The sequence below is a fragment of the Chroicocephalus ridibundus genome, chromosome 8 (assembly GCF_963924245.1).
Source record: "Chroicocephalus ridibundus chromosome 8, bChrRid1.1, whole genome shotgun sequence".
NCBI lineage: Eukaryota > Metazoa > Chordata > Aves > Charadriiformes > Laridae > Chroicocephalus > Chroicocephalus ridibundus.
Genome location: NC_086291.1, coordinates 4,118,079 through 4,133,116, shown reverse-complemented (window position 1 = coordinate 4,133,116; position 15,038 = coordinate 4,118,079).

Sequence of the window (15,038 nt, the reverse complement as noted above, 5' to 3'; positions counted from 1 at the left end):
CCAAAAGTTATATCAATTTGGTTGCCTGAAAAGATATTTAACTGGAGCAATATGACAGGAGGCGTAAAATGCATGTGATATTGAGGCAACCTGAAATTTTGATACTTTTTAAATAAATAAACGCTTTTTTTCCACCTATTGAAGTAATTATTCTGGCAATATGCCTGCCAACAATGCAACAGTCACCATTTCTAACTATGTGAACCTCTTGTATCTAAAAGGCAGAAATAGGGGTCAAAGAAATTACATCGCTGCAGCATGAGAGACAGAAGAACTCTTTTTCGCTGGACTGATCAAATTAATTATGCTAAATAGCTGAAAACAGAGGGAAATGAAACAGAATTAGCCCTTCAAATGATGCTTAAGGCAAAGCCAGAAATGAGCCCACTTCAGAGTGGTCCAGTGATATTTACAAATCAGGATCTCATGCTGTTCCCTCTGGCTCTGGCTGACACCAGTTTCAGTCATTGGTACAGGTTTCTGTTGCAGAACTGCACCATACGGGAGCAGAGGGTGAGAGCTGTGAAGTTCTGGGATGCCACTACTGCTAAACATGCAGGTTTTTAGAGAATTTTCTGCAATTACTAATGCTGAATTTTGATTTGCCATTTACATAATGTGATTTTTCTTTTTCTGTAAGTGGAAGCTAAGAGCTTCCCAAGAAGTCTTGTGTTTGGATGGAATAGGTAAATGTGCATCAAGCCAAATTTCTGTAGCATGTACACCTGTGCAGCCCAGAGGGAGCACTGAATCAAACAAATGTAACAGAGGAACAGGGGGTGAGGGGGGGAAACTGTTTAGAGTCTTCATTTATATCAAAATAAATGATAACTGTGCTTATTTCCAACACTGAATCCATTCACAAGGTGATTTTGATTTAATTTAATGAGTAGTCTTCCTGCTGCTGCAGTGCTCTGAAAACTAATGATAGTGTTCAATTTCCAATCTAAAAGGTTGATAATACTATCAATTTAATCATGCATATACTTTGGTTGAAATGTTTGTCCTATTGACATCAATAGCTGTCTGTTTCCTTACCGGAGTTAACAATGCAATCAAGGAACCAGATGTACCCATGATTTGGAGATGGAATTTTCTTAGTATTCACAACTTTTGACGTACTCTCAAGACAAGATACTGCGTAGCCAAGGAACAGATCGAGACCATTTGCTTTGGTTTGGGAGTAATGTTTTGCTTTGTTTTTTGATTAATACCAGGCACGACTTTCTTTTGCAGAAGTCAGTAGTCTATCCTCCCCACGTCAGCGGTGGACTTAAGTCTTCCCCTCCTGTCTTTATCAGTCAGGAAATGCATGAGTAAGAAGTAGAGACTGAAGCATAAATTGTTCCCAATAGCTCTCATAATTCAGTGAAGGTCATTGGGTTTGTACTCACCCAGAAAAGACTTCACATGAGAAATTAAACAATGTCTGTACTGAAGGTTAAAACTCTTTTGCACTCGAAATTGTTCCAGTGTATATAGAATAATAAATTTATATAAGGTTTGTAAAATGCTTTTATCTAAAATAACATATATTTCTTTACATTTACGTATGGGTTATTATTTCCATTTTTTAAAAAGAGAACCTTAGGCTCAGAAATACTGTTTCGTTTGGCTAGGTCATGTAGCGTATACACGGAAGAATGAAGAATACAAAACCGTTGTTCTGCTTCCTGAATCTGACTGTACATTAACCACTACACAAGGCTGGGTAAACAAAAGGCTGATGAAAGAGTTTGCAGAGGCCTTAAAAGCACTTTCTATGGTGGGAAACTAACTCTTTGATAAAGAAGAGTATAAAACAGGTCTTGAAGGGATGGTGAAAATGAAACAGTAACCTGTTGAAGCAGACAGCAAGAAAGCTGCTGTGGTACCATTATTAGGAAGTGTTCTTGAGACAAGATGAAATGCTTCTCTGGGTGGAACTACATGGTTAACGAGGTTGTTAGGATTATATGGGGTTCCTTCATAATTAATATACACACACATATCTCTAGAGTTGTGTATTACTTAATAGAGTATTCTGCATACTGAAAATTAGAACTACAGATAAGACTAAAACTGAGGAGGACTGTCAGTATTGGAGGGACTTAAATTATGCTTCTTCCAAGCAAAAAAAACCTTTATGAGAAGATGTTACTTTCTAATGGTCTGAAGCATGGCGTTTAAATTTGAATGGTTTGGAATAGTGTAGAGACTTGAGTGACTTATCCAATTCAACATAGAGAAACATGAAGTAATGAGATTGAGGGGAAGGTAATCAAGAAAAAAGTTTTACTGTTATTTCTTTTGTTATGGGGATGTGAACAAAAGAAAGATGTGGAAGTGATTTGAAATAAGCCCTCTGAAGTAATGAAATAATTTTAAATAGCAATAACAAAACCTTAGGAGCAAGTAAAAGTTTTCATGTTAGCTACCTCATTTATTAAACCAAGAAATGCTATAGTAAACAAACGGATGGGGCAAAAGGTTATTCCTCTGGGGGCATTCTGTGATACATTAACACTACAAATCCAAGCCTCAGACAGTAAAAGACGCTCCTGAGATCTGTTACAGAGTACCTAGTACATGGACTTCAGAAGTAAATTGTGTACATATTAGGAAAAAGAAAACATGGAAATAAAGCTTGTTACCAGACTTCAGCAGCCCAGGAATTACGAACGTTTTTTGTGCTTTCGTTATCCCGGCTTCCTAATGATTTAGGTATATCAGAAACAGAGTTGTGGCTTTGGCTTCCCTATTGTAGTCACTGATGCCATGAGATAACGCAGATGTTTAAAGTTGCACGTGTGTCCTTCCTGAATCAGCCCTGCAGCACCTGCATTCCTTAGAGAGGTGCTGTGATAGGAAATGCAAAGTAATGTCAGTGGGACTTCTTATTCACCAAGTTAAGAATTTCCTGAACTTGAGCCCAAAACTGAACTCATTTCTGTTTCAAATGGCTGGTTGTCTAGCTACAGTAGTTAATTGCAGCCAGATTGAAGAAAAATGGTTGAAAGACTCTCGGATTCTTCAGTTGTCTGCGGAGTCTTCTTTCTCTTAAAATGATGTTGAGAGCTCTTGAGGGGTATGCCCCTAGTTTGTTATCTATATTAGTGTCTCACTAAACAGTGAGGGGTCTCTATAAACATGTTAAGTCAAACCACCTTGAAACGAGAAGGTACAACCACGTTTGGTTTGATCACACACGAGGACCTGACATATTACTTTCCATTTAAGGTCAATATTTTTGACTGTGTCTTAATAAATATAATGTTTTCTCAGAGCTAACTTTGCATTCTCCTCACACCCGTGTAACCCTTTCTCTTCCCTTAGGCTACCTCTTTCCTTTAACAACTTTGAAAATGTTAATATTTTTTCTATTCTGAAGACAGAAACCAGCTGCATTAGACATTTTTAAGACTATTAGCCTGAGCCTTAAAGATAGGGACTGTGACTCTTGCCACCTTGCAAGGCCTGAGAGAATCTTGATCTCCTCACAAGTGGATAGTTTGACTTGCCTAAACGCATTTTTTTTTTTTTCTGCTAAGAAATCCTTCAGATGAATTATGGTTTGGGATTGCTAGTTGTATTCTCTGGTATTCTAGCAAAATGAATTGGAAAAGCACTCATCACAGACGATGTGCAAGAGCAGGATCATTCAGGGACTGTGGGGACATCAGGCAAGGAACCACAGAATAAAATGAACATGCAATGCAATTGCTTAAAGTTTAGTAGATGAAGAATTGGAAGAATTAAATAGGTGAAAACATTAAAAAGCCTTTGTGGGCCACAGGTGTCCTTCGAGACTACACCTTCAGAACTTCTTCAATATAGTTATTCAGTCAATATAGTATAACCGGTAAAGAAACTTAGCTTTCCAAAAGGTAAACAGAAGATCTTGTCCTGGGTTTATAACTAGTAAAGAAAGAGCAAACAAACAAAAAAGTTCCAAATGATAATCTATTCTTTGATCTGGAGTCTTTAACATTGTCAAAACTTGCAAAGTGTTGCAAACGACATCACAAAACCGAGTAAAGAGGTGGCAACATGGCACCTGGAAATTCAGGTTAACAAGTGCAAAGTAATGGATGTGGAGGGAAACTGAGCTGCTACACAGAACAGTTGGATCTAACCTACCCGTTATCACTCTGAAATTAGACTTTTGGAACTGTTGTGGATGCTCCTGGGTAACTGTCCACTTTTGTGGTGCAAACTGGCAAAAAGAAAACATTGCTAGGAACTGAGGGTGAAGCAAGGAACACGTTTATGTTGTTGTGCCCAGTGTGTGCCCAAATCTGAATGCAGTGAACTGCTCTCTCATCCAAGCACTTGTGTGTTTTTGAGGACTGGGCTGTTGCAATGGGCTCTGCAATTCATAGGTAGTTGTTTAGCGTGGTGCCAGTGTACAGCAGGCAGAGTTGTGAACTTACAGCATCCACTGCTGTTGTAATCACAGCTAAATCCCTGCAAAAATACAAATGACTAAGTACCTGTGAAATTGCTTGAATCAAATAAAAACAGAAGCAGAAGCTTTACCTGAGACCGAACAGAAATAGACTTCACCTTTTCTGAGGGTTACAGATGCTTGGTTAACCTCTGCTGCCACAGCAGCTCTAATTTGCCTTGGCATTCCCACAACTGACACTAAAGGAACAGTGGCAAAAATAAGTAAATAAAATAGCTCTGAGGGAGGTTTTTCCCAGTGCAGTTTTGGTCTACCTAGAAGCCACTCAAGGGAAGCCATTTCTCATTGTGTTTCTGCCTCCTTTTACATATTCCTTCTTGGGTGTTTGGTCAAACCAACCTTCTGAACTGGTTCAGCCTTTGCCTGCATTTGGAGATGTCAAATTACAACTGAAAGATGGCGAAGCGCTTATTTTTCTCTTTCCCATTCACAGCTGCCAAGCTACTGTGTTTTAGCACCTGCACAAATTAGCATACTCTGCTCCAGCCGAGTACTGACTCCTGGACATCTCTAAAGCTCTTATTATGGGCTAAAACAGAAATTACTATTGGCTTCGGAATTGCCAGCTCTTCTTGTGGTATCTGTATTTCCTTTGTGTCCCATCCAACCAGAGCAAGGATGTATTCGTAGCTGGTGAAAATTGATTTCAATACACAAAAGCTGGTGATGCTTTGCTGATTTACATCTACTAAGGATCTGATCTGTCTTTGAAGCACTGACAGGCCTATGTTGTTGGCTTTCTTGCAAATAATATATCTTTTTTTATATAGTATAGTCAGGTGTGCCTCTTCCAACCTTTAACTTAGGTAACAAACGTATGTTGAATGTATGGAAATGCAGCGTGCTTTCTATATAGAGTATCATTTGCTTCTGTGAGTGGGCATCACATCAAGCTTACCTTTGTGTAGCCAGTTTAAGTCTCTTCAGGCAACCAAATCTTATGCAAAACATCCTTTATGGCCCAGCCCCCCTACAGCAAGTAGCATGCATTTCTGGACAGTGCCGTCACTGTAGTTTTAAGTTTTGATAAATACCGACCTGTGTGGCTGCTGGCTGCTGCTATGCAGTAAGTCAGTGAACGGGGATAAATCCTGGCTGTGAATTCTTCTAGCAAGCCTCTCGCTTCTATTCATAGCCCTACATACAGATGTAATTGAAAGCCCGGTTAAACTAGTGAGAGCAGACATAGACCAAGCCTCTTACAACTTGGCTGTGGAAAAAAAGGAAGACTAGGAAGTTATTTGTTTAATTTGAAGAGAGTTTACATAAATACGCTTTGCAAAGAAACCTTCCTGACAGTGTTGTACGGTGGTTGGATTAATTTTGTAATATACTTTGGGTAGCAAAGTTAAAGCACCTGGCTGCCTATATTTCTATTGCAAGTACTGTGCTGTATATGGGCTCTTGTCTGATTTCAGTGCCGACAAACTGAGCCTCTGCCATTACTAATGTACCCATGCATCAGCAAGACCATTAACCTCTCCTTTTACATGCTCAGCCCTGAAGTGGTTATTATTTATCAAGCAAAGCACGTTGCAAATATTCTCAGCAGATTTTCTAGTTCTTTTTTCCTTCTTTTGCTGACGAGCTATGGTGCACTACCCTCTGCCTTGTAAAGAGGAGGAAATAATACCAGATACTTTACAAAAAAGCAAAATAACTGTTTAAAGATGGGAAAATATTGGTATATGCTAATATTCTAATCCTAAATGTGGTTTTTTTAAGTTTAATCTCTCATTTTTCTCAAAGTAGCTAGAAAATATTGTACACTTGATGGTAGAAAAGAGTTTCTTTCACCATTTTTTGAGAAAATGCTTTGATATTAAGTTGTCATTTTTTATGCATTTTTCATCATTTTTAGTTGTGAGAAAAATCCTGTTCACTGAGAACCTATAAAAATGCTGATTGAAATTTTTTTTTTTTTTTGGTAAAAACAGTTCCTTTGTATCATTTCTAACTGTTGCAAAACCCTAAGTTTACTATGAAGAGCATGCCATATTCTTTGTGTGCTGCTATATTCAATCATATTATAGAATAGCTTGAAAAAATATATGCACAGACGATGTCCTTGGCATTATTTGATGAATTTCTAATTAGAGTAGGGGAAAAAGCAGCAGCAGAAGCGTAATGTGAAGAGGGGTGGCGATAAGGCTGCCTATTTTGTTATATGAGACAAGGTGGCAAATTCAACAGAGGAAAAACTGCTGAGAGTCAAAGCCAACTTCTCCCAGCCGTGGGGCGTGAGGCTGTTCCCATTGGAAGCAGTGCTGCTTTTTTCAAGGCTACCGGAGCCTGGGGGAATGGTTCTTGGGCTTTCGCTAGCCCACATCTCCCCTTTTCCTGCCAGCAGCCCTGGCCCCACTCCCATTTCAGTTACAGCACTGTGAACGGGTCTGCAACCTTGATGGAGAAGCAGGAAAGTGATGTTGTTAATGAGAGCTAATTGTCACTATACACCCCATCTGCCGAAAGCATGCAGGATATGTTGTTTAAATGGCAGGGTGTAGGAAAGAGTGCTTATACAGGGGAGTATCTGTATAGCATATCAGCCTGCGTGTTAAGAGTTGCTCGTACAGTTGTGGGTCTTAAAAAGCTGATTCAGTAGGTATCTAACAAGAGCACCTTCTTTCCAAATTTTATTTTCTTGGAGCATTTGGTATGGCAGGCATAGGAATTGACTGAGCTGAAGGGTTTCACAATGGAGAGGGAGAGATTACTTCAAACTTTGTCTGAGTGGCAGGACCTCCTAAGACAGGGGGTTCCCTTTGCCCAGATCTCCTTTCTGTGTAATTTCTATTATGAAGACTACTTCCACCTCTACGGTGTCCCTCTATAATGTCCATGACCTCAGGACTATGAGAGTGGAACCGGGATGCAAATCTGCTGGAGTTATCCCCCTGTGCCCACACACACATTTTTAATCTTCCAACATCAGACACAATGCATGTGATTCTGATCTCATTTATAGTACTACAAAATGGAGATTAATTCCATCTAAATCATGCAGCCAAGTCAAGTTTTGGAAGTGTACCTTTAAGAAGCATATGGCAGAACAAAAATGTATTAAAGTCATCAATATTTATGGAGCAGGTAAAATGCATATTAGACAGGCTAGATCCCATCTGTCAAAATAATCTTCATTCCAACTTGCTATCCAAAATGATGAAGACTAATCCTAGGGCCAGCTCCTTAAGTCAGGTTAAAAGACAACATATTCCTGTGCCAACAAAAGTGAGGTTATCGCACAAATGAATACAAAAGGATATCCTTATGTATTGAGTCACTGTCAATTCCAGACATGTACCAAAATTCTTGAACTCTGAACACGTCACGGAGGAGCCTTTAGGCGTGACTTTGTCACAGTAATTTTGTCCTTCAGACCAGAGTGTTAATAGTTCAGAAGTATTCTGGGTAAATTACACCGAAAGTAAATTAACTAGTGACTCGGTATCCCATTTTGAAAAACACCTATGAGAGGAGTGGACCATATAAGTACATTGGTGGAATAGATCACTTTAGGTAAGGAACAGTCTGAAATTTTCCCCCTTCTAGATTAATTCCAGGAAGTGTTGGGATTTAAATATTTACGGTCTAATCCTGCAACAGCTTATGTTAATAAAACTGTCATTAAACCCAGAGGAAGAAATTTCAGACCCTGGAAGGTAAATTTATTTTAATCCTGTTACACGGGGCTGTTTAATGTTCTTCACAGAAATCCCTAAAATAAGGCAAAAGTGGCTTGTTTTTCAGATTTTTGGGAGAATTTTTGTTTCCTGCTCACGCACCTGAAGCTCTGATCGTGTTTGCCAATTTGGCTAGAATTCTGACTAAGCTTGTGGGGGGGGAAAAGCACACAAAAAACCAAAACAAAACCACCAACACCTAAGTTATATCAGGGGTTTCATGGGGTTTACAGTTTCAACCCAAATAACTTTCGCTTTAAGATTCTCTGGTTTCATTCAGAGCAAAACAAAGCAAACAGTAGCTTGAAGGAAAGGGGTGGTGAATGGTGATCCAGCCCAAGCAGGTTGGAGTAAAGGGAGGCCCTTCCCCTAGTCATTATCAGGGGTAGGTGCCAAAATCCCCCTTTTCAATGTTAAAAAAAGTATATATCTCAGCATACATTATGATTAGAAAAGTATTTGAAATTCTGTTGGCTAAGATAGTGTCAGCTGCTGTTTTTTTCCCCTCATTCTTAAGAAAATCTAAGTGTAGACTTTCTATATATTTAGAAAAGTTTTAAAATGTCAGGAAATGAGTGTCACATTCAGTAATGAATGGGCACTTCATTAGCAAAGCTGTTATTAAGCAACACATAGCCAAAGACCCCTGAATTCGAAGGGAAACTTTCCATTTGCACCTTGAACCAGGCCTTTAAATATAAGCCAGGTAGTAGAAAATCAGGCCTGATTAATACGTTTATTTCTTATGAAATGCTTATGTCCTCTGTTATGTTATTAAATGTAGACTGCCGGATCAAGGGTATTTTTTTCCCTCAGATGGACTCCCTGAGTGTATTGTATGTCGTGGCAAATATCCACAAAATGTTTCTTTTGCTAATTAATGCCTTCATTAAATACTATTTAAATTTTCAAGATGAAAGCAACTATTTAGTGTTCATTTTTCCTGCTGCTGGCTCCATGCTTCATCAATGACATGAATGGGCAGTTTGTTGGTGGCTACACAAAAGAACTTGCAACCTTTTCGTTTTTACTCAAAGCCTCTATCCCCTCAAGGAGGTACTACATTGGGCTATTAAGTGTAGTGGGGTCTGTTTGTTTCTTTTTCCACCTTAAAAAGGTGTTTACAGAATAGTAGAAAATGGCACGGCTTGATATTCCAGCTCATAGGTGGCAGGGGAAAAAAAAAGCTAAGGCCACTGAAAATGGAGCATATTTGTTCTGTAGAAGTAGAGGTTTGTGTTCTGATTTTTTTATTTTTTTTTTAATTCTTCAAGTTAAGCCCTTCCTGCAAAGTGGTGAAGTGCCCTCAAGTATGCTTCTTCAATGAGAATTGATGTTGCTAAGCTCCATCCATAACCCAGACCTAGTATAAAAATGTTCAGGGAAGACTAAGTCTAATCTAATCTATTACGTGATTGTGCAAAATTGCTTAACCGCATCAAAGAAGCAGGGGCATCTACTCTGGGAAAGACATTGTAAAAGAGCTTTCAAATGCAAAATGCAATCTTACAGGTGATTTAGTCATGGGAATGCATCGCTGAATGTATGCTTCACTTACGCCTCCAAAATCAAAACAATGGAACCATTATCAGAAAAAGAAATATTAGAACCGTTTTCCTTATTAACTTTTCTTATTAGAGGATATTTAGCTGTCTGTTCATCTTTCCTTTTTCTTCATCTAATCAAAGCATTTTTGAAAAGGATCCTCATTAGAAATAAAGCATCTTCCAAGGGTCAGGAGACATTTTAAATTTTTTTCTTAAACAATAAATTCAAATATTGGTTGAAAAAAAGGGATGGGGGTAGAGTTCTGAACAAAGCAAATGAAGTTCAATCCTGAATGAAGTTTCTTGCCACAAACTCCAATACTTCTTGTGCGAAGGTAGTGTTTCTCCCACACCCAGCTCTTGCTGTTGTAGTCACTTTTTGAATATTATTTAGTGGTTGAAAAAGTGTCAGTGTTATGTTAATTTTGTTTCCAGACAAAATACCTTGAATGTTTTGTACATCTCATTCTCTGGTTAAGCTGGTAAAGTGCATCCTCAGCAGGATTTAGGGGATTTTTGGTGACTTAGTAATTCCTACTTCAGGCAAACACTGCCATGAAAATTACCTTACTTCAATGAAACTGTGCTTAATTTTTCATTATTTGCTTAGTCTGACACTGCTGCTTCAGCACAGGAGAGGAATAGTCGACACAAACCAGAGGAGTATGGCTCTATGATACCTGACCTCTGTTGTCCTTTGCAAGCCTTTGATTTTTGGGGCCATTTACACTCATTGTCAGAGCACAGAGGGGATGTTATGGTTAATAACAGAAGACCTGGAAGAGGCCTGGCCACCACCCTTCCCCGGGCAGAGCTGTGAGAGTGACTGCACAGAGCTATTCCTCTCACCTCTGATCATCCCCCGGAACAGATTGATGCAGTCACATAACCAGGCTCATTTCAGATACCAGAAATCTTTATGAACCATTAATTACTGAGGGCCCAGCTCGCTGACATCCATCCCACACCATCGGAATCGCCTGGATCCTCCTCCAAAGCTTCATTCCATTCAGAGGTGAGCTGAAGCATAGCCAGCCCTCCCCGGTCGGCAGTGATTGAAGGGGACAGAGTGCCCAGGAGCAGGGAGTTATCCTTTGCAGCAGAGTGGGAGTGCCTCTGCACCAGCGGTCCCCACCCCGCGCATCCCACCTTGCTCACAACCGCAGAGCATTAAAAACACAAACTGGGGCTGACAGGGAGAGCCAAGATTGACGTTACCTGCAAAGTGTGTTGCCCGCAGTCCGGTTCCTGTGCGCCACAGCGGCAGGAAGGAGGCAGGCAAAGCAGCCCAGCCGTATTTTTCTGCAGCATTGAACTTTTGCTCAGAGCACAGAAAAGTCCAGATGTGCCCCCTATCCCCCTCCCCAATAAAGGTGAAGCTGGATAAAACACGGTGTCTAAAAGATGATCTTTATGGGATTCTGTGACTCTTGCTATATAAGGAATGTTTGGAGGCAGAGGCATGCTGGTTTCAAGGTCCTGTAAGCGCTGATATGGGCACCCAAGGTGCTATTCACAAATGGACTTGCAAGTACTAAGCAGTGGCAGATTAAGGCTTTAAAGCTTTTTTTTTATTATTGTCAGATATTTGGGGCTTCTGTTTACATCCTTCTCATTCCTTGATTAGATCCAGACCCTGTAAAACTACTTTATTTATTTTAAAATAATAATGTCACATTAGAGTACCTCTTGTGATTAGCAAGTGACATTTAGTTTGTAGCTTCCGAGAACAGCTATATGCTCAAATGTATAGCTCTATGCTCAGATGTGAAGGTGTTTCTGTTTGTATGCAGACAAACTACATAACTCCACGCGCCAGCATTGACTGAAGAGTGAATCTCTTCATCCAAGCCAATGTGGTGCCCTGAGAATAAGAGCTTATACAGAAGTGCTGCCGCAATGTTAGGGACGGCAGCAGAACACGCGCACTGCTGCAACGCAGACTAAGTTGTGCTTCCCTGAGGGATGTGCTTTAGGCAATCCTGCTCTAGCAGGGGAGTTGGACTAGATGATCTCTAGAGGTCCCTTCCAACTCTGAAGATTCCGTGATTCCGTGATTCTGCCAAAAACACCTTGACATTCTCATTTGGGCGTTGTGATTGGTTTTTAGCTCCAGCGTGCTGTAGCTCAGTTGGACTAATACCCTGGGTTTAGCAAAGGTGTGATGATTACACCGCATTGAGCGATGCGTCTGCAGCAGAGTCAGCCCGGGTGCAAACAAGTTGTCCGCGTTTCTGAGCCGATGAAGCTGGTATAACGTTGTCCATATTGATTTGTGTTAAAATGCACAGAAATCCTTTCTCGTTCTTTGTTAATTAGAGGAAGCTGACTATGGCTGCCAAAACCACAGAAGTCAAATGGCAATAACTGAAAGCAAAAAGTAACTGAAGAAACAGACACACTAACCTACATATTAGAAAAAATAGGTAGAAGGTTGTTAGTGTTTTTCAATTCTATTTTAAGGCATATAAAATTATCACTTCATTAAAAACCCTGAACCATCAACTTCAGGGGCTAAACTTAGCTTACACCAGTGTAAATCCAAAGCACCGCTTATAAGGCAATCTTTCTATGTAGGTAAAACCAAAGTCTAATTGTGTCTGCTTTTGAAAATGCAACCTTGTATCCATAGAGATGGAAGCAGGATTGTGACTTCAGCCTTTTAATAGCAAAGCTATTTCATTTGTGACTAAGTATGGAAGGCTACCTATCTACCTTAATGCAGAGGGAAAGAGTAAAACTGAGACTGAGGGGAGCCTGACGCTGAAGGGCAAGTATTAACAAATATTTCTAGCAAATACTATCCTCAGGAAGCTTCTGAACTAACAAAACTTATAGCATCTGGAGTACCCTGCAGTATGGAGTCCTACCACTTGCTTCGTCAAGCGGTTTCATTTGCCACCCAGGTTCTCCTCTCTCTTCCTTTAAACTTCATGAGCTGAGTGCTGGTGAAACACCCTGGCACAGTATATTCAAAGCTGAGATATTTCCTCTTTGCAGAAATTAGCCTGGACCTTTGGTCTTTGGCACATTGGAATTCCTGCTGGAAAATAAGTACAAATCCAGATTGTGAACATTCTCTCTGCTCTTGTGAGAGCAGACTGTGGTTCCCCCTGTCAAGCACAAAAGCATGTAGATGTATTGTATCTTCCTTATGTTCTTTCTGGTGATCTTCTAAGGATTTTGATGTTTTATATACACCCCTGATCAGAATTACGGTTTAAAAGCCTCGGTTTAGCTGATACGTTTAACGGCAAGTAGTAATCTTTCTATGTATTTTGACCTGTCCTATGGGATCTCAAGCATCAAAGGGCTGCTAGACAATAGATTGGAAAACCTGTGTGACAATGTCGGTCTCCTTCAATTCTTTCCTTTACTCAGATATTTCTGATGTACTTCTGCTTTCGTCCTTGTAATCCAGGCTTTTTCCATAAAGAATTGAAGTTCAGCAATAACAATTATGCTGGAAAATATTCTCTGTCTGATTGGTAGTGCTAAAACGCTACTACTGGAAAGCTTGAAGAGAACTTGCTTAAATGATTTATACAAAATCCCCTACTTTCTTTTTTTAATAGATCACACTTTATCACCGAATAAAAAATCCTCACGGGTACAAGGTATGCACAATAGCATACTTCTTTCTCATGTGTAAAAGCATTGGCTATTCAGTGCACCGGGTAGTCTGAGCAATACAAGGAACACATGAGATGGTGCGGAAGCCCCAGCACTTGCTTCCTAGAGCATATGGTGTTTCTGGTCTCCAGGACACATATCTGTGTCCATAAGAACGGAGCTACAAGATGTAGCCAGTCATTCTGCATATGCTGGTGCGTATGAATCCTTCCAGTGGTTAGAGATGGTATAATTAGCTACAGGAAAGCATAACCCTCTGCCTCGTAAAGAAAGAAAAAGATCCTTTATGCTTAACAAGCTTTAAATCTTTTATTTCAAGTTGTAGCTGCTACGTTACCTGAGTGCTTGCAGCCACTGAAACCATAGAGAAAATGCCGAGTAAAATACGCAGTGTTGGGAAATAATGGGAAGACATGGTTGTGGTCTTCAAGCTCCAAACTCGCATGATTGTGTTGCCCATAGCCTGTCAATTACAGTGCAATAACTGACAAATGAGAAAGCTTTTAACAGTATTTGTGTAGTGTGGGAACCAAACAAACCAATTTTGCAATTTGTGACTGCTTAATTATGTGTTTGGAGGCCAGGCCTGCTGCAGATAGCAAAACAAGTTTAATTATGTCCCACAGTGAAAGGTTTAAGAGTCTTTTAAAAGGTTTTACAGCATTAAAAATGCACTTAATATTTTGTTTATTGCTGGACACAATAAATTACACACGTTCTGCTTTGCGTATCTTCTCAACCAGCAAACTTTTGGACAGGCTGAGGGACACCTGGGGAGAGGAAAGGATCCGTCCCCAGTTGCCCCCAGTGCATTTCAGAGCAGCTCCCTGTCCAAAAGCATATGCCCTCTCACAACAGTTGTATCTTCTGTAGCTAGTGGGAGTCATTTCTTTCACCTGCTGGCTTCGGGCCGCTGCTGCTGGACTATTTGCACATTCACAGCATCACGGCTGCCAGGGGATTGCAGAGGGGGAAGGAGGAAGTAACAGCTTTGCTTAGGCCACTGTACTGATCAGAGAGGGGATCAAAAAGTACCATCTCAGAGGGGATTTTCCTTCCTCTTCCTCTCCATCTAATTTCCCTCCAGAGTCAGCTGACAGCCACTTGCTTTTTGGCCCCCCCTTCCTCCTTTGTGTTCTGGGGGGGAAAGAAAGGTGGGAAAGGAGCAGGAGGCTGTAAGCACAGTAATTAAAGAAGGATGTCCCTACAGAGGACGCATCTTGTCATTGTGCTTGGCCTCTGCCTTCAGCAGCATCATCTGGCACCATGGCACACACTACACCCGTGTATCAGCTGCTGCTGTGGCAGATGTGCAGAACCCCAGCCCCATTAAAATCCAGATCTCTCTCTGCTCTAACTTCCCACAGACAGGTCCCATCTTGGATAGTCCCTGTCAGGAAATACCACAGGAAAAATATACTGAGGTGATTGCAGTACTAAATATTCGATGGTGAACCTTCCTCCCCTGAGCGTGTCTAATCTGGAAATCCAGTTGGCTTGATTTACATCTTCTGAGTGGATCTCTTTTGATCTTCAAATTCTTTTTGGACTATTTCTCTTTTAGTGAGGAAGCACTTGACCTTTCTTCCAAAAGCATGTTGTCCAGTGCTGGCATTTCCACCTGCTGCAACCAACTGTAAACGAGACCAACCTTTGGAAGTTTAATTATTTCTGGTTCCCTGTGTTGGCTGCTTCTATGCATAGGAGTGGATGCCTATGTTTCAGACT